Raw genomic sequence first — 20,956 nt, 5'->3', positions numbered from 1 at the left:
GCGAGCGCCGGGACCGTCCGTACCTCCTCCCGCACAGGCTTAGCGCCACTTGCCATGTTTGCCAAGTTTTTACCCTCGCGCTCCGTAACATTTCGTCCGATTTCCATTGCGCTGCGTCCCGGCCTCCGCTGGAGGTTTCCTGTTGGGAAAATGCTTTTTTTTTTTTTTTTTTTTACAAAAAAAAGTACATATTTACCCGATATTTTATGTAGGAAAGTTTTTTTTTATATTATAATTCTGTCATCATTCATGCTAATATTTTTGTTATACAATTTGATTAGCCGATGGGCAGCCGTCGAGGGGGGGATGATAAAAAAGAATATATATATATATATATATATATATATATATATATATATATATATATATATATATATATATATATTAAAACATGTGGCCGGCGGCGCCCAGCCAGGCTTAGCCTTGATCGATGAATTGGTGACGTCACTTTCATTTGCATAGTTAATTACAAAGACCATTTCTGAAGGAAGCTCCCAGAAACCCAAGTACCCAGGAGAGGGAGGAGAGGAGGAAGGAGCTTTCGAATGCCGACATGATTTTAATTTTCGCGCCATTGCTGGCAACCTTCACCTGACTGACCCAGCTGGTGGATAATAATAATAATAATAATAATAATAATAATAATAATTCACGATTAAACGAATTATTTTTGCCCGTAGGCTTAGCATTTTGGGAAAGTTCCGTTCTGGTTTCCCTGTGAATGGGGTCATTCAGAGTTAAGACAATGCCAATCAGAACTGCGCCTCTTATGGGTGGGGGAAATCAGCTCACTTGAAGGCCGTATTGTTGGAGAGGGTCTTAAAAAATAAAAAGACTTTGGTGATTTAATCTTCGTGAGGGAAAATGGCTGTGTGTGTGTGTGTGTGTGTGGATGAAGGTGTGTGCGCGTACATATATGTAGGTGTGTGCGCGTGTACGTCCGTGTGAACGCGTTTGGCCGCCCGTGTGTGCACACGAGGAGATAAATGAGGAACCGCGGGTGGGTAGGGGTAGGGGATGGGGATTGGGAGAGAGGGGTGGGAGGGGCTATGAGGGATTGGCGAGAGGAGGAGGAGGAGGAGGAAGCGAAATGGAAGGGCTGAGGAAGAGGAGGGCTAAAGGGCAATGTGAGGAAGGAAGGAAAGGAGGAGTTGATGGATAATGAGGGGTTTAGAAGCAAATGGGTGAGGAAAGACGTGTTTAGATAGGTAGGAGGGTGAGAGTGTTTGAAAATTAATGAGGCAGAAAGATATTTACGTAGAGACAGTGAGTGAGAGATAGTTCTGGGGGGGGGGAGAAAAAAGTGGGCGTAGAGAGACGGAGCTTTAGAGAAAGTATCTGAGGGAGATAGAGAGAAATGCTGTACAGTGTTAGGATGTTAGAGAGAGAGATAGAGAGAGAGAGAGAGAGAGAGAGAGAGAGAGAGAGAGAGAGAGAGAGAGAGAGAGAGAGAGAGAGAGAGAACAATTTCGTTGAAACAGGTAGAAAATGATTTAAGGGAAAGACGCGAAATACAAAGGAAAAATATAAAAGAAATAAAAGAGATGACAAAGAAAACGAGACACTGGTGATAAAGGGGCGTTTAAAAGGAGGAAGTCAGGAGACTATAAAGATGGTGCAGCATAAAGAAATCTAAATTCTAAGCGAAGTTTATTTCTTTATCAAGATTTTAGAATTCACTTTGAATAAGAAAATGAATAGAACCCTCATCAAAACAGCTAGTTTATTTATATATATATATATATATATATATATATATATATATATATATATATATATATATATATATATATATATATAGGGTGAAAGTCGTGCACAGGATAGAGTGAATTGGAACGATGTGGTATACTAGGGTCGACGTGCTGTCAGTGGACTGAGCCTGGGCATGTGAAGCGCCCGGGGTAAACCAGAGAAAAGTTTGTGTGGCCTGGTTATGGATAGGGAACTGTGGTTTAGGTGCATTGTACATGACAGTAAAAGAATGGATATGATTGGATGCGACTCAAAGGGGAGGGAGCAGGGGGCTGGAAATCCTCCCCTTCCGTTTTTAATTTTCCAAAAGAAGGAACAGAGAAGGGGGCCGAGTGAGGATATTTCCTCTAAGGCTCGGTTACCTGTTCTTGATGCTACCTCACTAACGCGGGAAATGGCGAATATGTAATATATATATATATATATATATATATATATATATATATATTATGTAATCTACTTTTTTGACGTAGAAATACGAAAATAAATGAGATTCTGCCCAGAAGGGAAGAAAGAGGAAGACAGGATTAGAGGCAGATAGAGATAAGAAATTTGGTACAGGAAGAACCTAGTGTGTGAGGTGATAAGAGATCTGGGAACCTGATAGAAAATGATTGGGGAGATTAGGTGAAGGAACGATGTTGGGAGAGGAGGACAAAAGATGAGGGAGTGTGTGTGTGGGGGGGGGGGATGAATAGGGAATGCTGGGGAGAGTAGAGTGAGGGTGACAGGGGAAAGTCAGACAAAGAGTTTGAGACACGAAGAGAGAGAGAGAGAGAGAGAGAGAGAGAGAGAGAGAGAGAGAGAGAGAGAGAGAGAGAGAGAGAGAGAGAGTGGAGGGAAAGGAAGGAATTGATTATATATATATATATATATATATATATATATATATATATATATATATATATATATATATATATATATATATATATATATATTATATTACACACACGTGTCATCGGACTTAGCGTGCCTGAAGGTAATTACACCTCGAATGAAAAGTCACCTTTGGCGGGGCTGTATCACCGGGAGTACAGATAGACACGTCAAATAAACTCCCGCTCGAAAGGAGTCTACATTTCCCTTGCCACTGGAAGTAGCTCAGCCTTGGGGCTCCAGGAGCCTTTAAAAAGGTCCTGGGTAACACCAAGAGACTCTTTCATGGAAATTGGTCCTACGGTAATTATAAATGATCACGCACATATTCCATGTGGATTGGGAAGGGCAGAGGGGTATGGCTCCAGTCTCGCCATCGTACCTTGGGTAGAAATTGTTATACCTTGAGTGTCGTCTAAGGCGACCCCCTGAACACGACGGGCCGACCCTCGAACACGACGGGGCGACCCTCAAGCACGACGGGGCGACCCTCGAGCACGACGGGGCGACCCTCGAGCACGACGGGGTGACTCTTGAGAGCACGACTTTATGACCCTTGGGCACGACTGCACATCCTTGGCGTGACCCCCTCACGGTCAGGTCAGAGGCTACCCGATCACGTTCAAGGGTCGACCGGCCGTCGTGCTCTGAAAGAACGTGAGTGTGGCAGACTCTCTAGGGGTCGTTCACGGGTGGCCTGCGGTGGTATGGTCGTGCCGTCGTACGCCAGGGCTGTGCCGCAACTCTAAGCTTCTTCAGTGTTCTTACTTAGTATCTTGCCAACTTGTATTGATGTGGATATGTTTTATGTCTGTTGAGGTATCCATTTTGTTTGTTTGTCTGTCTGTGTATTTATGTGTGTGTGTGTGTGTGTGTGTGTGTGTGTGTGTGTGTGTGTGTGTGTGTGTGTTTCCTCCTTGTTGTTCTGTTCTATTGTTTCTTTGTGTCTGTGAGTGTTTTTACGTTTGCATTTTTATGTGTGTGTGTGTGTGTGTGTGTGTGTGTGTGTGTGTGTGTGTGTGTGTGTACCATGGAGGACGAGACAGACCGTTGTCGGGGACAGAGGAGCCGGAAAGGACCCTCTGGCATATCAGAAAAACTTGCATCTTTATGACGGGGAAAGTTACTGGAGATAACATCTGGGCCGGCAAGATAACAGGCAGCAGTACCACCAGTGGGGGCGCTGGCGGCAGCAGACGCCAGCAGACTGTCTGCTCCACACCAGCTGCAGCAGCAGGAGGCTGGCTGGCTGGCTGGCAGACTCTCACAGGGCTGGCTGGCTGGCAGACACTCACAGGGCTGGCTGGCTGGCAGTCACTCACAAGGCTGGCTGCATGGCAGTCACTCACAGGGCTGGCTGCGTGGCAGGCACTCACAAGGGTAGCTGAGTGGCAGGCACTCACAAGGGTAGCTGAGTGGCAGACACTCGCAGGGGTAGCTGAGTGGCAGACACTCACAGGACTGGTTGACTGGCAGTCTCATACTGAATAGCAGATGCTATTTCCACCATGTACGTAGATATACCATAATTATACAGATGATACGATCAAGATCGTTGCCAGTTTTTTTTTTAAATGCGTTAATGAGGTTGTTAAAGTCTGTAGATAACGCGTATGGTACGCTGTTAATTAGTGCCTAGAAGTACAACTGGTGATATTGTGATGCGGACACGTGACCATGTTGTGGATGGGGTCACTTTTGTGAGTAAAACTTTTGAAATCTGGAACTGAATCTTGATATCTGAGATCTAAAACTGCTTTATGAAATGACGATGAGGGGAAACCTGGTCTGTCTTCTTATCCATGCATGTTGTTCACTTCCTCACAGAAATTAAAGTGTGTGTTCCACTTTCTTGGATGTTTGTTCCCCCAAAGTTCAGCTGATGTCTTCCTCCTTTATCAAAGTGCATTTCAAACCACTGGTGTCATCACCAATTGCTGTTAGCTTTTGCTTATTTCCTTAGGTCTGATGTATACCTCATATATTCCCTGGAGTCTACTGTGAACTTGACGTGTTCGCTGAGGTTTACTGTGAGCCACCACGTCACAGTCATCTGAGTGTTCCCTCTCGGGTCACCTGAAAGTTTGGGCTGGCTGTAGTCAGCTGTCTCGTTTTCATGTCTGTGGACGTCTCTTCTATTATCTTCTTCCTCCACTGAGGGGTTGATGGACGAACTGGTATGTCCCTCAGCTGTTGGTGGGTGGATGAATCGAGTGATGTGTCATTCAAATATTGATGGATGGAGTAATGTGTCCTTGATTTTTTTTTCCTCACTTGTAACACGTGTTGTATGTTTCGCTATACACTGCGAGGAATGGCCAACCTGCCCTTCGCATAAGAACTGCTGGAGAACTGCGCCAATTTCCGTGCACATGCGAGAGTTAGCCTTATTGTCTACCTCTTGGGTGCACCGGTACACGGCCCTTGAGCACGACGGAACGACCCTTGGACACGACGATGCGGCGTTTGGTTACGATGACTTGACCCGTAAAAAAGGGTTGGGTTCAGAGCCCACGCCATGATACCCATGGGTCACACATTCGTGACCAGGATGTTTAAGATAACTCTCTCTCTCTCTCTCTCTCTCTCTCTCTCTCTCTCTCTCTCTCTCTCTCTCTCTCTCTCTCTCTCTCTCTCTCTCTCGTACATAACGGGCATTTGACCCTCACGACCGTCGCCTCGCCCTCTCCCTAATACAAGAGGGATGTGGCAGAACCTCACAAGAAGCAACGTGCACTGCCCTCCCTCCCTCCCGTAGGGTAGTCCCGTACAACTAGAGCTTCGTCGAGGGTGCCCTGGGCAGCGGGCGTCCGGGCGCGCCAGCCATCCACCCAGCGGGACTCGCTCACAGGGCGAGCTTATCCGCATTCCACCATCGCCGTTCGTTTCACGTTCATTTCTTGTGCCGTTCGGTCCGATCTTCGTGAACGCGATGCATCCGCGTTGTCAGCTGGTCATACAGGTGTTCCTCGTCAGTAGGGTGAACGCGCACACCGCCGTGTTTGCCCACAACTCGGCTGCTGTTGTGAAAGTCTCCCCGAGCGAGTTTGTTGAGGCTAAGGATTCCTCCGGTGCCGACTCGTGTTGGCCTTGGGATAGGATGTGATTAATGTCTGGCCTTCAGGTCGCCCAGTTCCTTTAATTCCCCCCCAAGTAAATTTCGTGATTCTTCTGTTAAAGTGGAGGTCAGGATGTGTGTGTGTGTGTGTGTGTGTGTGTGTGTGTGTGTGTTTATTGATACTGTAGGTTTACTGGTAGCGGTCATGCGCACATACACCAGTACACCGGCGTTTTGGTATAGTCGCTGGCTTACACCTGATGAGCACACCCACGCCAGCACCCACCTACGCCTGCGCTGACCCAAGCTTACTCCCACGCCTACATCTACCTACATCGAAACCCACTGCTATATCAGCCCACGCCAGGTGCCCACCCACCCACCCACTGTTACGCCTTCAAAAAGGAAAAAAAAAATATCAGTAAATGCATACATGTGTAGGCAATATGGAGTATGTATGTAAATAGGGAATCAAATTAATTTCTGCTAAGCGTAATAGATTAATTACGGATTTTAATTACAATCTAATTACAAATTTTATGTTCAATGACTTTCAGTCGAATCCAGATCAGACCGGGATCGCAGGACGATTCGGGACCAATCGCTTGACTGGGTCCACGTCGAAGGCACTCACGCCTCGACGCTTCTATTCGACACGTTTCATTGTTCGACGTAATGGCCTCCGTTTGCGAATGAGTGAACTGGGTAATGAGGTGGTTTCCCCCCCCCCCCCTCCCCCTCAAGCACGACGGTACTTGCGACCCCGCTTGAGCACGGCGTTACGACGCTCCTCGCGCACGGCGACGCTCAGCCCTGGGTGGCGTGACGGTGCGACACTCCCTTGAGTGCGACGGTTCGATCCTTGGCCTTCGACCTGGCCCTCGAGGGATCCGCTCAGAGGCCAGGCCATCACAGGATCAAGCCCCGTACCGGAGCGCAGAGTGGGTTAATTAAAGAACATTCTTGACATACTGGAAAGTGTGGTAGTGTAAAGAAAAGGTGATAATTATGATCGGTCTAGTAACAGGAAGTGGAGTAAAGGTCAGCCCATTATGGTCACGGGTCATACGGGAAACCAAATGCCCCAAAACATGCGAGCGACCTTGCCAGGATTCGAACCTGGAATCTTCTGATCCGTAGTCAGACGCGTTATCCGTTGCGCCACAAGGCCTGCTGAGAGAGAGAGAGAGAGAGAGAGAGGGGTCTTTCTCTTCCTCCCGTACTTACCGTCGAAGCTGGTACAACGGTACGTGCTGACTAGCGGAGCTGGTACAATTGTACGTGTTCACAGGTGAAGCTGGTACAACGATACGTGCTGACTAGCGGAGCTGGTACAATTGTACGTGTTCACAGGTGAAGCTGGTACAACGGTACGTGCTGACTAGCGGAGCTGGTACAATTGTACGTGTTCACAGGTGAAGCTGGTACAACGGTACGTGCTGACTAGCGGAGCTGGTACAATTGTACGTGTTCACAGGTGAAGCTGGTACAACGGTACGTGCTGACTAGCGGAGCTGGTACAATTGTACGTGTTCACAGGTGAAGCTGGTACAACGGTACGTGCTGACTAGCGGAGCTGGTACAATTGTACGTGTTCACAGGTGAAGCTGGTACAACGGTACGTGCTGACTAGCGGAGCTGGTACAATTGTACGTGTTCACAGGTGAAGCTGGTACAACGGTACGTGCTGACTAGCGGAGCTGGTACAATTGTACGTGTTCACAGGTGAAGCTGGTACAACGGTACGTGCTGACTAGCGGAGCTGGTACAATTGTTCGTGTTCACAGGTGAAGCTGGTACAACGGTACGTGCTGACTAGCGGAGCTGGTACAATTGTACGTGTTCACAGGTGAAGCTGGTACAACGGTACGTGCTGACTAGCGGAGCTGGTACAATTGTACGTGTTCACAGGTGAAGCTGGTACAACGGTACGTGCTATGACTACGTGATGACCGAACGACTATACGTACTGGTCTTAAAGCGGATCCCCGTGTCGTAACTTTGTTTAGTTTTGTTTATGCCCGTGTCGTAACTTTGTTTAGTTTTACTTAATTTCTTTAAACTGGTGATAGCGGAGCCCGGCTGCTCGGGCGCAGTGCTCCACCTGATCGGACAGGTGTTTGCATATGCGATTTGCTTCGGTGAGGGCAAATGTTTGCCGTTGCTAATCACCATATCTGAAGGACACAGATGTTTGCATGTGGGAGCGAACATTCTGTGGGTGTTTTTGTTTTGCTTTCAGCGTTACTGTATCACAGCTATAGGGATATTAATATGCAAATCACTGGATGTATGATAATCGCATCAGTCTCCCGTAAATAATGATAATAATGATAATAATAATAATAATAATAATAATAATAATAATAATAATAATGATAATAATAGTGATGATAATAATAATAATAATGATAATGATAATAATAATAGTAATAATGATAATACTAATTATTATTATTATTATTATTATTATTATTATTATTATTATTATTATTATTATTATTATTATTATTATTTTTACTGTTATTATTATTATCATTGTTGTTGTTATTATTGGGATTAGACCGTTCTTATATAGCGATCTATCGAGCTCTGTAAGGTTGTGGTGCTGAACTGTAACTCGGGGACGAGAGATCTTAGATAGCAGGAGATGACGGTGGGGGGGGGAGGGTATTGTAGTCTGCTAGATATGATCTTGCCGAATGCTTAAGAGAACATATACTTGGGTAAGCACATTACTGTATGTTTACATATACGTATGTTCGCATGAAGCATAGTACCGTCTATTTACGTGTACTGACGTTCGGTTAAGCATATCCCATACTTCATGCTGAATTTTATGGCAGTGTGTGTGAGTGATGGTACTGGGACTCGCAGTATACCGATATCGTCGGACAGTCTGGGAAGTTAATCCCAGTAAAGTTTGGAAATACGATGAGTAAGTGAGGGATGAGACGCACCGATGTGCCTCAAACGCCAAGATGAATCAGCTTTGGCTGTTTCGTTGGGCGTTCGACCCGAATTCCGAACGAGTCTTGAATGTTTCATCGTTCTGTTCGTTGGGTCTCGCCACCTTTAGTAATAGCTTCATCGCCTTGTCTGTGATGATCGCGTACAGTGGTAGGTCTGTGTGGTAACACTGGTGTCGTTGTGGAGCGGTGGGCAGGGAGCGAGCGAAGCCCCCAGATGGATCATTCAAATCCTGCACCAGCGAGAGACACAGGTCTTCACTCGGCGACATGTGCAAACATCAATTTCCAAGTTTTCCTCTCGAGTGAGTCGTCAAGAGGTTCAGAACGTGTCACAGTAATGTTCATGACCGGTCTCACGCAGGAGGGGACCAGCGAGTCAACACCAGCACATGATCAGCTGCTGGGATACAACAGCCTCGCTTGACGAGTGTTTGCCCGGACAACACACACACACCGGCAAAATAACAGAGTTGTTAATGAGATTCCACAGTTTTACGGACGGGAGGAGATACGACGTTGTTCGTTTGTTGTTTGTTGAGAGAGAGGGAGAGGGAGGGTGGGTGGGCCGTGCAGACTGCGCCCTTCCGGGTTTTGTTGTGTTAGTTAACATAAGAGAGTTTGATTGATTTTCCTGCAGTCGGAGGGGGTCGCGATGCACTGTCCGTTCCCTCAGTGCCCTTGGTACTGTTGATGTTAGTGGGTGCGACTGATCATTAAAACTGTTCATACTCGCATCTTCGTAAGAAAAAAAAATTTGTCTGCGTATTTTGCTTACAGTGTGTGTGTGTGTGTGTGTGTGTGTGTGTGTGTGTGTCGGGTCGTCTGGTGTCGTGGGCCGTACTTGTCTCAACGCTCATCATTATTGAATATTTTCTTGTCTTGTTTTTTTCGCTACGGATCGTAATTCTTCATAAAGCTGTCTTGTTCTCAACAGTGTCTTCGATATCCTCCCTTCCCGTCCGTGTGTGGTTAGTGTTCCGTATAGAGATATTACACGTGGTATGGGGAGAGGTGTCATGACCAGCCCGACTCAGTACTGTACCTGCCCTGGTGCTGCCTGATCATGGTGGGTCTGTGAGACGACAGGAACTTGATCTTCTGAAGCGTTGCTGGACGACCTCGCCGTCGACCTTTGACATCAGGCGGGACCCAACGTAAAAGCGGAGGGGTTCAGTGGGTCTTCAGCAGAGGGACCAGGTAGAGTTATTAACCCCTGGCCATCCTCGGAGACTTTAAACTCCTCCCCTCTTCTTTCTCTCTGTCCCCTCCCTACTCCTCACACCCCCCTCACACCTCTTCTCGTCCCGTCGGTCTTCACGCCATCCACGCCCCATCATATCCCCTCCCTACTCCCTCCCTGCGCCTTTCCCACGGTCCTCCGAGGCGTGCATGCCGGCGCCTCCACGCCCTGCTGCACGCCCACCTTGCTTCCCATCTCCTCCTCCCTCCCCCCCTTCCTCCTCCCCTGTATCCCCACCTGGTGGGCTTCGTGTGTCTCGTCCCGAACACACAAGGGGCTTCAACCGCTACTCATGGTTGGCTTCCTCCTCTTCCTCCCTCCCCACTCTCCCCCCATCTCCCCCACATCCCTTCCCAGACACGCCAAGAGAAAAAAAAAGGGAAAAAAAGGGAAAATAAGAATAGAAAATGTAGACGCCATAAACAGGTGGTGGGTCATGGGGAAACGCCTCTCTGAGTACACATGCAATGTCTTCATTTTCCGTTCATCCATCTCAGCAATTCGTCGACATCATCAATGTCACATTAAATCCCACCGTTTTTTGTTGTTGGATTCATTATCAATGTCGTCTCCAGTGACATCATCGTAGCGTTCTTTATTTTGTAGAATCGCAGTGCGCAGTTATCATTATCGTTACCAGGCATCAGCCTTAATACCATTTAGCTTCCCTAGTGATCTTCGCCAACTTCACTTCCTGTTTTCTCGGTGGAGTTTTACAGTGGCGTTGTTTGTTATCCCGTACGGGGTTTCTTCCAGTGGTGGCTCCCTCCTTGTGTTACAAGATAATCACATTAGTCCTGTAACATTAATTCTCCTGACGGCAATCTCCTGGTCCATCTTGACTGTAATTAATCGACCTAACTGCATAGCGCGGAGTAGCAGTCCATCTTCCGCTGCCCTTATGTCTCTCTCTCTCTCTCTCTCTCTCTCTCTCTCTCTCTCTCTCTCTCTCTCTCTCTCTCTCTCTCTCTCTCTCTCTCTCTCTCTCTCTCTCTCTCCATAACATTCACTCATACTCTCATATATGAAATCTGCACACCCGTTCCTTTTTTTTTTTTCTGTAAAACACCATCCCTGCTCGACTGCTCGCTCTGTCCCTCTCGTCGTGGCCTTCTTCCTCCCTCACCTCGGATCTCGACAACCTCCCTCGGCTACGGCGAACGTCGTGTGGTGAAATAATTCATCACTTCCAAGACCTGAGATTTCCCTCCTGTTACTCCAAAAGTTCTCATGGCTTCATTTCCTTTCGGTAATGTGTTGTTTAACCCCCTGGCACTGGTAATGCATTAGGTGTGAACTACTATTCTTTTTTTTTTTTTTTTTTTTTTGAACCTCCGTATCACTGAGGTGTCTGTTTCTGGCTCCATGTCGAGTAGGGTGTCTGTTCAGGTCTCCAGTCGTACATCTCTTCACAGTAGCCACTCGGGGAGTGCCGTGGCTTCATCCGACCCTGTATGGAGTACCTCTTCTTCGTGGAGGTTCGGAGGAGTAGAGTAAAAATGGTACCTGAATTAAGAGAAGTTGAGTTAGAGTGAAAGACTGGAGGTTTTGAATTTGCCCAACTTGGAAGAGAGAAGAGTAAGGGGTTACGTGTTTTTAGAACAGATCGAGGACGTGGACAGTGAACAGTTCTTCGAAAGGTGAAGAGATAAAGCAACCAGAGGACATAACACGAATTTCCTCCTTGTTCTTGCTTATACATTCCATTTTCTTCTCTCCCACTTCCTTCTTTGCTGTCTTTTTCTCCTTCATCGATTCTTTTTTTCCTACCTTTTTCTTCCCATTTACTGCCCACCCCTCGCTCGATCTTCCCGCCACCGCTGCCAGAGGGCATCCAGTAGCCTGGAAGGGTGTTCAACCGCCTCAGGTCTCATGAGTTCGGTGTGGACTGGTCAGGTGTTGTGGGGCAGCAGCTTTATCAGGGTTTCCATAGGAAGGTAATCTTAAACGCTACTCGCACAATCATTCAAATGTGATCCAAACTGTCGATACTTATTGAAATTAGATAACGATATTGATCTAATCACAATCAGTTTGGAAAACCTGATTATGATCACAGTTTGCACTCATGGAATCGATGGCAGTTTATCTATTCATACTATGTCGGGAGTGTTCAGGGTCCCGGGGCCAAAAGCGTCGGGCTGAAGCTTAGCGGAACAAAAGCTTTTCACCGATGGAGGTAAATACTCCTTTACAAATAAGGTTATGAATGCTGGAATAAGCGGCTTACCAGTGTTATGAATACCAGAGCAATGGACTCAGTTGCTACTTCCTCACCGTCCGTGGCAGCTACCCAACCGTGCGAGAGCTCTCCCGTCCCCTCCCCGTCCATGGACCCTCAACGTCTGTGACAGCACCGAGTCCATGGACGCTCCCGGCAACCTGCCTTCTATATGACAGCTCCCCCGACCCTTCACAATCCGTGAAATCTCACCGTTAGTGACAGTTCCCCGTCCATGGCAGGTCAACGGTCTCCCTCCCATACGTGGTAGCTCCACTGTTCCCTCGCCGTTCCTGGCGGCTTCCCGTCGCCTCACGGTCCGTGGCCTATCCTTGTCCGTGCCTATCCTTGTCCCCTGCACCTCGCCGTCCGTTACAGGTCCGTGGCAGGTGCCCGCTCATCTTTCCCTCCGTCGTACCTCCTCGTAGGATAGCCTATCTTCGTCCGTGGCAGCTCGCCACCCCTACCCGTCCTTGGCAGCTCCCGTCCTCTCCTCGCACATGGTTATTCCCCGCCCTTCCCCCATCTACGACAGGTCCCCCGTCCTGGGTCCCCCTCCATCCGTGTCCTCTCCCCGCCCTTGACAGGTTCCTGTCCGTGTCCCCTCTCCGCCCGTGGCCCCTCCCCGTCCGTGGCAGGTCCCCGGCTGTGGCAGGTAACATGGGGCAACAGGAAGTGCACATTAGTGACGCCGGCCTTCTGCCGCCTGCTCATGTGTGCCTTTCTTCACCTCCCTCTTCCGCTTCTCTCTCCCTCCCTCTCTCTTGTAACCATCTTCCTCTTTCAGCCCCTCCTGCTTCCCCTCTTTCCCTTCTTCCCTCCACCAACCACTCCCTCTATCAGGTTGTCTCATCCCCAGCTGAAGCCTCTGTACTGGGGGGTTAGGTGTTGCTGGTCTGGGATTCCACTATGGGCTGTGAATAAAGTATAAAAAAATGGAGGGTAGACGTGGGTTGGTTTTGTAGGAAAGTGTCGTGGCTATGGGTGTGGGTTTGGACGTTATTGTGGGCGCGGATCGTGGGTTTAGTGAGTCGTAAGGAAGTGTCGTGGCTTTGGATGTGGGTTAGGAGGTTACTGTATGGGCGGGACGTGGGCTTAGTGATGATAGTACTAATGATGCGAGGTAGACTTTTAACATTCTGGCGGCCCATCGTCCCTCTACCTGTCTTCTTCTTCCCCCACCCCGCCCCCTGTCAATACACCTCTCCCTCCCTCTTCCTCCCGACACTCTCCCTTCCATCATCTTCCCAACCACGCACCTCTCCCTCCCACCCCATCACTCACAGGTATGCCAGCACTTCGCCTTAGTACCAAAGCGTCCAGACGGTTCACCATCAGAAGCAGTTTTTTTTTTTCTACCTCGTCATGCAGTATTAAGCTCGTACTCATATGGCCGCCGTTCCTGCACCCCTGGCGGCACTGGGTCGACTTAAGTTAAAGCGAGTCAAGTTAGCTTAGGTTTGGCCGAGTAGGTTTGATCACGTCGATAAGTTAGGTTTGGTTTAGGATAGGTTCGAACTGATGAGGTTGGGTTTTAGTTTACGTTGGTCTGGTTAGTTTTAGCTTATAAATCTTGTTCATTAATAATGAATTGTGCATATTAAGTGATGTCGCAAAAGTTTATTTTTAATTAAATTACAAATAACTGAAAGCCCGAGCCTTCCCTCCTGGCCATCGTTTTCGATGTTTTCATCTGATTTTAGAAGCCCATCACACTTGTACAGTAGAGTAGTACATCTAGATGTACTATACATTATTGCGTTGCCACTGTGTATGTAAGACGTATGTATGTATGTATGTAAGAGTGCACTAGATTTCATTTAACCTTGGGTGTATGAAGGAATTATTCTAAACTTTAGAGGTTCGTTCGTGTCTGTGTACCGAATCACGTACCTGTTGCTGACTCGTCCAGTGGTGTGGATTCGAACTGCGCGCTGACGAACTCCAAATGCGATCGTTGTGTAAGCGACCCAGTGCTGACCTGCCTCGTCTGTAGTTGGTTAGTGTAGAGCAACGCGACTGGCTGTCTCGGGAGATGGCGATCCGTCTGGCTGTGTAGATAAAAGAATGGTGATGTGACGAGCCGTTGGGGAGAAGAGATGGTAATCTGATTGTCTTTTGGGGAGAAGAGGACGGCGATCTGATCGCCTGTTTGACCCCCTGGCTATATAGAGATTTGGTTATCTGAGTGGCTCCGAGAAAGCGAATGGTGCCCTGACTGTCAGGGAGGCGATGGCGACCTGGCTGGCTGTCGGGGAGAATCTTGTCATCTGATGGGCTGTTAGCCCGAAGACGTCGACCTGATTGTGTGGAGGAGGAGGAGGTGACCTGACTACGGAGGAGAGACAACCGCTGTTTTGTTTACCTCTCCTGGACCTGCTAAGCCGTGCTCCCCCCCCCCCACCCATGCAGGCTTCTCCCCAGACCCTCCTCGACAATACTCCCACCTACACACTACCACTCCCCTCCCCTCCCGATATCACCACTGTACCTCACTTGCCTCCCTTACACACACACACACACACACACACACACACACACACAAAGTATGAGGGTAAAAAAAGTAAACCTGTATTGTCTTTTTTGGAGGAGAGCGTAAGATATTGGTGACAAGGGATTACTGCTGTCTTGAAAGGAAAGGGAATGGTGGTGGTGGGAGGGGTGAAAGAAATTGGATAGGACAGAGCAGTGATGGTTAACGACGGGCGAATGGAAAACGAAGGATGAGAGGGAACTGTAAAATGAAGACATGTAGCAAGTGGGGCTGAAATATTGTGAACAAAAGAGCATGGGAATCAAAGCAGAGAACCGGAGGTGGGCCAGCCAGCTGAGTCACGGCTGTGTGTGTGTGTGTGTGTGTGTGTGTGTATGTGTGTGTGTGTGTGTGTGTGTGTGTGTGTGTGTGTGTGTGTGTGTGTGTGTGTGATTGCACGTGTGACTGTATGTGTTTGTGTATTACGGTCATTATATCGAGTTCTGTATAGGTACACGTGTATGCATGCTTATGTTTCGTTTTGGTTGGGTAGGTTTGAGTGTGTATGTGATTTTGCATTTGTGTGCTGTGTTGTTTATACGTACTGAGTACATATATGGACGAAAGTATGTATGTAAGAATGTATGCTTGTGAGATTGCGTGTGTGTGTGTGTGTGTGTGTGTGTGTGTGTGTGTGTATGTACATATGTGTGTTTACTCACCCCCAGCTGCCCGTCACTGTTTTAATTACTCGACCAATTACACAAATTTCAAGGTTTTGACCACAGATTCTTATTCAACAGACGTAAAAGCATCTATGCTGAAAATTTCAGGAAAATCTATTTTTTTAAAAAAAATCAAGAAAAATCCAAGGCTGGATAATGTTTTGCTCAGATTTTCAAGTTCAGATTTTAATGAAACTCTGGGAATATGTGGTATTCTATATGATGATTACGGATATCGAGTCAAAAGACTGCATTTCGTAAAATTAAGCGCTTAACCACATATTTGATATTAATTATAATTAATTATATTAATATGCTAATTACTCGACTAATTACACGAATTTTAAGGTTTTAACCAAAGATTCTCATTCAAGACTCGTACGAGGATCTATGCTGAAATTTTCAGGAAAATCTATTTTTTCAAAAAAATCAGATTTTAATGAAACTCTAGGGATATCTGGTATTCTATATGATGATTAGGGATATCGAGTCAAAAGACTACATTTCGTAAAATCAAGCGCTTACTTCCATACTTAATATTAATTATCGTTACATTAATACGCTAATTACTCGACTAATTACACAAATTTTAAGGTTTTGACCACAGATTCTTTTTCAACAGACGTAAAAGCATCTATGCTCAAAATTTCAGGAAGATCTATTTTTTCAAAAAAAATCAAGAAAAATCCCAGACTATATTATATATATATATAGCCTTGGATAATATTTTACTCAAATTTTCAACTTCTTCAGATTTTAATGAAAATCTGGGTATAAGTAGTATTTTCTATGGTGATTAAGTGTACCGAGTCAAAAGACTGCATTTCGTAAAATTAAGCGCTTAACCACATATTTAATATTAATTATAACTAATTATATTCATGTACTAATTACTCGACTAATTACACGAATTTTAAGGTTTTAACCAAAGATTGTCATTCAACACACGTACAAGGATCCATGCTGAAATTTGATTATAGTTAATTATATCAATATACTAATTACTCTACTAATTACACGAATTTTAAGGTTTTGACCACAGATTCTTTTTGAACAAACTTAAAAGCATCTATGCTGAAATTTTCAGTAAAATCTATTTTTCCAAAAAAATCAAGAAAAATCCAAGGCTATAGCCTTGGATAATATTTTACTCAAATTTTCAACTTCTTCAGATTTTAATGAAAATCTGGGTATAAGTTGCATTCTCTATGGTGATTAAGTGAACCGAGTCAAAAGACTGCATTTCGTAAAATTAAGCGATTAACCACATATTTAATATTGATTATAATTAATTATATCAATATGCTAATTACTCTACTAATTACACGAATTTTAAGGTTTTAACCAAAGATTGTCATTCAACTCACGTACAAGGATCTATGCTGAAATTTTCAGGAAAATCTATTTTTTCAAAAAAATCAAGAAAAATCCCAGTATAGCCTTGAATAATATTTTACTTAAATTTTCAGCTTCTTCAGATTTTAATGAAAATCTGGGTATAAGTGGTATTCTCTATGGTGATTAAGTGAACCGAGTCAAAAGACTGCATTTCGTAAAATTAAGCGCTTAACCACATATTTAACATTAATTATAGTTAATTATATCAATATGCTAATTACTCTACTAATTACACGAATTTTAAGGTTATGACCACAGATTCTTTTTCAACAAACTTAAAAGCATTTATGCTGAAATTTTCAGGAAAATCTATTATTCCAATAAAATCAAGAAAAATCCAAGGCGCCTTGGATAATATTTTACTCAAATTTTCAAGTTCTTCAGATTTTAATGAAAATCTGGGTATAAGTTGTATTCTCTATGGTGATTAAGTGTACCGAGTCAAAAGACTGCATTTCGTAAAATTAAGCGCTTAACCACATATTTAATATTGATTATAGTTAATTTTATCAATATGCTAATTACTCTACTTATTACACGAATTTTAAGGTTTTAACCAAAGATTCTTTTTGAACAAACTTAAAAGCATCTATGCTGAAATTTTCAGGAAAATCTATTTTTTCAAAAAAATCAAGAAAAATCCAAGGCTATAGCCTTGGATAATATTTTGCTCAGATTTTCAAGTTCTTCAGATTTTAATGAAAATCTGAATATAAGTTTTATTCTCTATGGTGATTAAGTGTACCGAGTCAAAAGACTGCATTTCGTAAAATTAAGCGCTTAACCACATTTTTAATATTAATTATAGTTAATTTTATTAATATGCTAATTACTCTGCTAATTACACGAATTTTAAGGTTTTAACCAAAGATTGTCATTCAACATACGTACAAGGATGTATGCTGAAATTTTCAGGAAAATCTATTTTTTCAAAAAAATCAAGAAAAATCCTAGGCTATACCCTAGGATAATATTTTGCTCAGATTTTCAAGTTCTTCAGATTTTAATGAAACTGTGGGAATATGTGGTATTCTATATGGTGATAAAGGATATCGAGTCAAAATACTGCATTTCGTAAAATCAAGCGCTTAATTACATACATAATATTAATTATAATTACATTAATATGCTCATTACTCGACGAATTACACGAATTTTAAGTTTTTGACCACAGATTCTTTTTCAACAGACGTAAAAGCATCTATGCTGAAATTTTCAGGAACATCTATTTTTTCAAAAAAATCAAGAAAAATCCAAGGGTAATATTTTGCTGATTTTCAAGTTCTTCAGATTTTAATGAAACAGTGGGAATAAGTAGTATTCTATATGGTGATTAAGGATATCGAGTCAAAATACAGCATTTCGTAAAATCATGCGCTTAATTGCATACTTAATATTAATTATAATTATATTAATATGCTAATTACTCGACTAATTACACGAATTTTAAGGTTTTCACCACAGATTCTTTTTCAACAGACGTAAAACCATGTATGCTGAAATTTTCGGGAAAATCTATTTTTTCAAAAAAGTCAAGAAAAATCCCAGGCTATAGCCTTGGATAATATTTTACTCAAATTTTCAACTTCTTCAGATTTTACTGAAAATCTGGTTATAAGTTGTATTCCCTATGGTGGTTAAGTGTACCGAGTCAAAAGACTGCATTTCGTAAAATTAAGCGCTTAACCACATATTTAATATTAATTATAGTTAATTATATCAATATGCTAATTACTCTAGCAATTACACGAATTTTAAGGCTTTGACCAAAGATTCTTTTTGAACAAACTTAAAATCATCTATTCTGAAATTTCCAGGAAAATCTATTTTTCCAAAAAATCAAGAAAAATCCAAGGCTATAACCTTGGATAATATTTTACTCAAATTTTCAATTTCTTCAGATTTTAATAAAAATCTGGGTATATGTTGTATTCTCTATTGTGATTAAATGTACCATGTCAAAAGACTGCATTTCGTAAAATTAAGCGTTTAACCACATATTTAATATTAATTATAGTTAATTATATCAATATGCTAATTACTCTACTAATTACACGAATTTTAAGGCTTTGACCAAAGATTCTTTTTGAACAAACTTAAAATCATCTATTCTGAAATTTTCAGGAAAATCTATTTTTCCAAAAAATCAAGAAAAATCCAAGGCTATAACCTTGGATAATATTTTACTCAAATTTTCAATTTCTTCAGATTTTAATGAAAATCTGGGTATATGTTTTAATCTCTATTGTGATTAAATGTACCGTGTCAAAAGACTGCATTTCGTAAAATTAAGCGTTTAACCACATATTTAATATTAATTATAGTTAATTATATCAATATGCTAATTACTCTACTAATTACACGAATTTTAAGGCTTTGACCAAAGATTCTTTTTGAACAAACTTAAAAGCATCTATGCTGAAATTTTCAGGAAAATCTATTTTTCCAAAAAATCAAGAAAAATCCAAGGCTATAGCCTTGGATAATATTTTACTCAAATTTTCAATTTCTTCAGATTTTAATGAAAATCTGGGTATAAGTTGTATTCTCTATTGTGATTAAATGTACCATGTCAAAAGACTGCATTTCGTAAAATTAAGCGCTTAACCACATATTTAATATTAATTATAGTTAATTATATCAATATGCTAATTACTCTACTAATTACACGAATTTTAAGGTTTTGACCACAGATTCTTTTTGAACAAACTTAAAAGCATCTGTGCTGAAATTTTCAGGAAAATCTATTTTTTCAAAAAAATCAAGAAAAATCCAAGGCTATAGCCTGGGATAATATTTTGCTCAGATTTTCAAGTTCTTCAGATTTTAATGAAAATCTGAATATAAGTTTTATTCTCTATGGTGATTAAGTGTACCGAGTCAAAAGACTGCATTTCGTAAAATTAAGCGCTTAACCACATTTATAATATTAATTATAGTTAATTTTATTAATATGCTAATTACTCTGCTAATTACACGAATTTTAAGGTTTTAACCAAAGGTTGTCATTCAACATACGTACAAGGATGTATGCTGAAATTTTCAGGAAAATCTATTTTTTCAAAAAAATTAAGAAAAATCCTAGGCTATACCCTAGGATAATATTTTGCTCAGATTTTCAAGTTCTTCAGATTTTAATGAAACTGTGGGAATATGTGGTATTCTATATGGTGATAAAGGATATCGAGTCAAAATACTGCATTTCGTAAAATCAAGCGCTTAATTACATACATAATATTAATTATAATTACATTAATATGCTCATTACTCGACGAATTACACGAATTTTAAGTTTTTGACCACAGATTCTTTTTCAACAGACGTAAAAGCATCTATGCTGAAATTTTCAGGAACATCTATTTTTTCAAAAAAATCAAGAAAAATCCAAGGGTAATATTTTGCTGATTTTCAAGTTCTTCAGATTTTAATGAAACAGTGGGAATAAGTAGTATTCTATATGGTGATTAAGGATATCGAGTCAAAATACAGCATTTCGTAAAATCATGCGCTTAATTGCATACTTAATATTAATTATAATTATATTAATATGCTAATTACTCGACTAATTACACGAATTTTAAGGTTTTCACCACAGATTCTTTTTCAACAGACGTAAAACCATGTATGCTGAAATTTTCGGGAAAATCTATTTTTTCAAAAAAGTCAAGAAAAATCCCAGGCTATAGCCTTGGATAATATTTTACTCAAATTTTCAACTTCTTCAGATTTTACTGAAAATCTGGTTATAAGTTGTATTCCCTATGGTGGTTAAGTGTACCGAGTCAAAAGACTGCATTTCGTAAAATTAAGCGCTTAACCACATATTTAATATTAATTATAGTTAATTATATCAATATGCTAATTACTCTAGCAATTACACGAATTTTAAGGCTTTGACCAAAGATTCTTTTTGAACAAACTTAAAATCATCTATTCTGAAATTTCCAGGAAAATCTATTTTTCCAAAAAATCAAGAAAAATCCAAGGCTATAACCTTGGATAATATTTTACTCAAATTTTCAATTTCTTCAGATTTTAATAAAAATCTGGGTATATGTTGTATTCTCTATTGTGATTAAATGTACCATGTCAAAAGACTGCATTTCGTAAAATTAAGCGTTTAACCACATATTTAATATTAATTATAGTTAATTATATCAATATGCTAATTACTCTACTAATTACACGAATTTTAAGGCTTTGACCAAAGATTCTTTTTGAACAAACTTAAAATCATCTAT

At 42.4% G+C, this 20,956-nt stretch overlaps 1 protein-coding gene and 1 non-coding gene across 4 annotated transcripts in view; one reads left to right on the top strand and one right to left on the bottom strand.

The window, feature by feature from the left end:
• Positions 1-20,956, top strand: part of LOC139753485 (protein Wnt-5b-like) — a 512,552-nt gene that overhangs the window by 311,892 nt on the left and 179,704 nt on the right. The window lies entirely within an intron of this gene.
• TRNAR-ACG (transfer RNA arginine (anticodon ACG)) lies at positions 6,785-6,857 on the bottom strand. The gene has a single exon. It is a non-coding gene; the product is annotated as a tRNA-Arg (tRNA).

The sequence above is a fragment of the Panulirus ornatus genome, chromosome 14 (assembly GCF_036320965.1).
Source record: "Panulirus ornatus isolate Po-2019 chromosome 14, ASM3632096v1, whole genome shotgun sequence".
NCBI classification, from domain to species: domain Eukaryota; kingdom Metazoa; phylum Arthropoda; class Malacostraca; order Decapoda; family Palinuridae; genus Panulirus; species Panulirus ornatus.
This window is presented reverse-complemented; position numbering and strand designations above follow the sequence as displayed.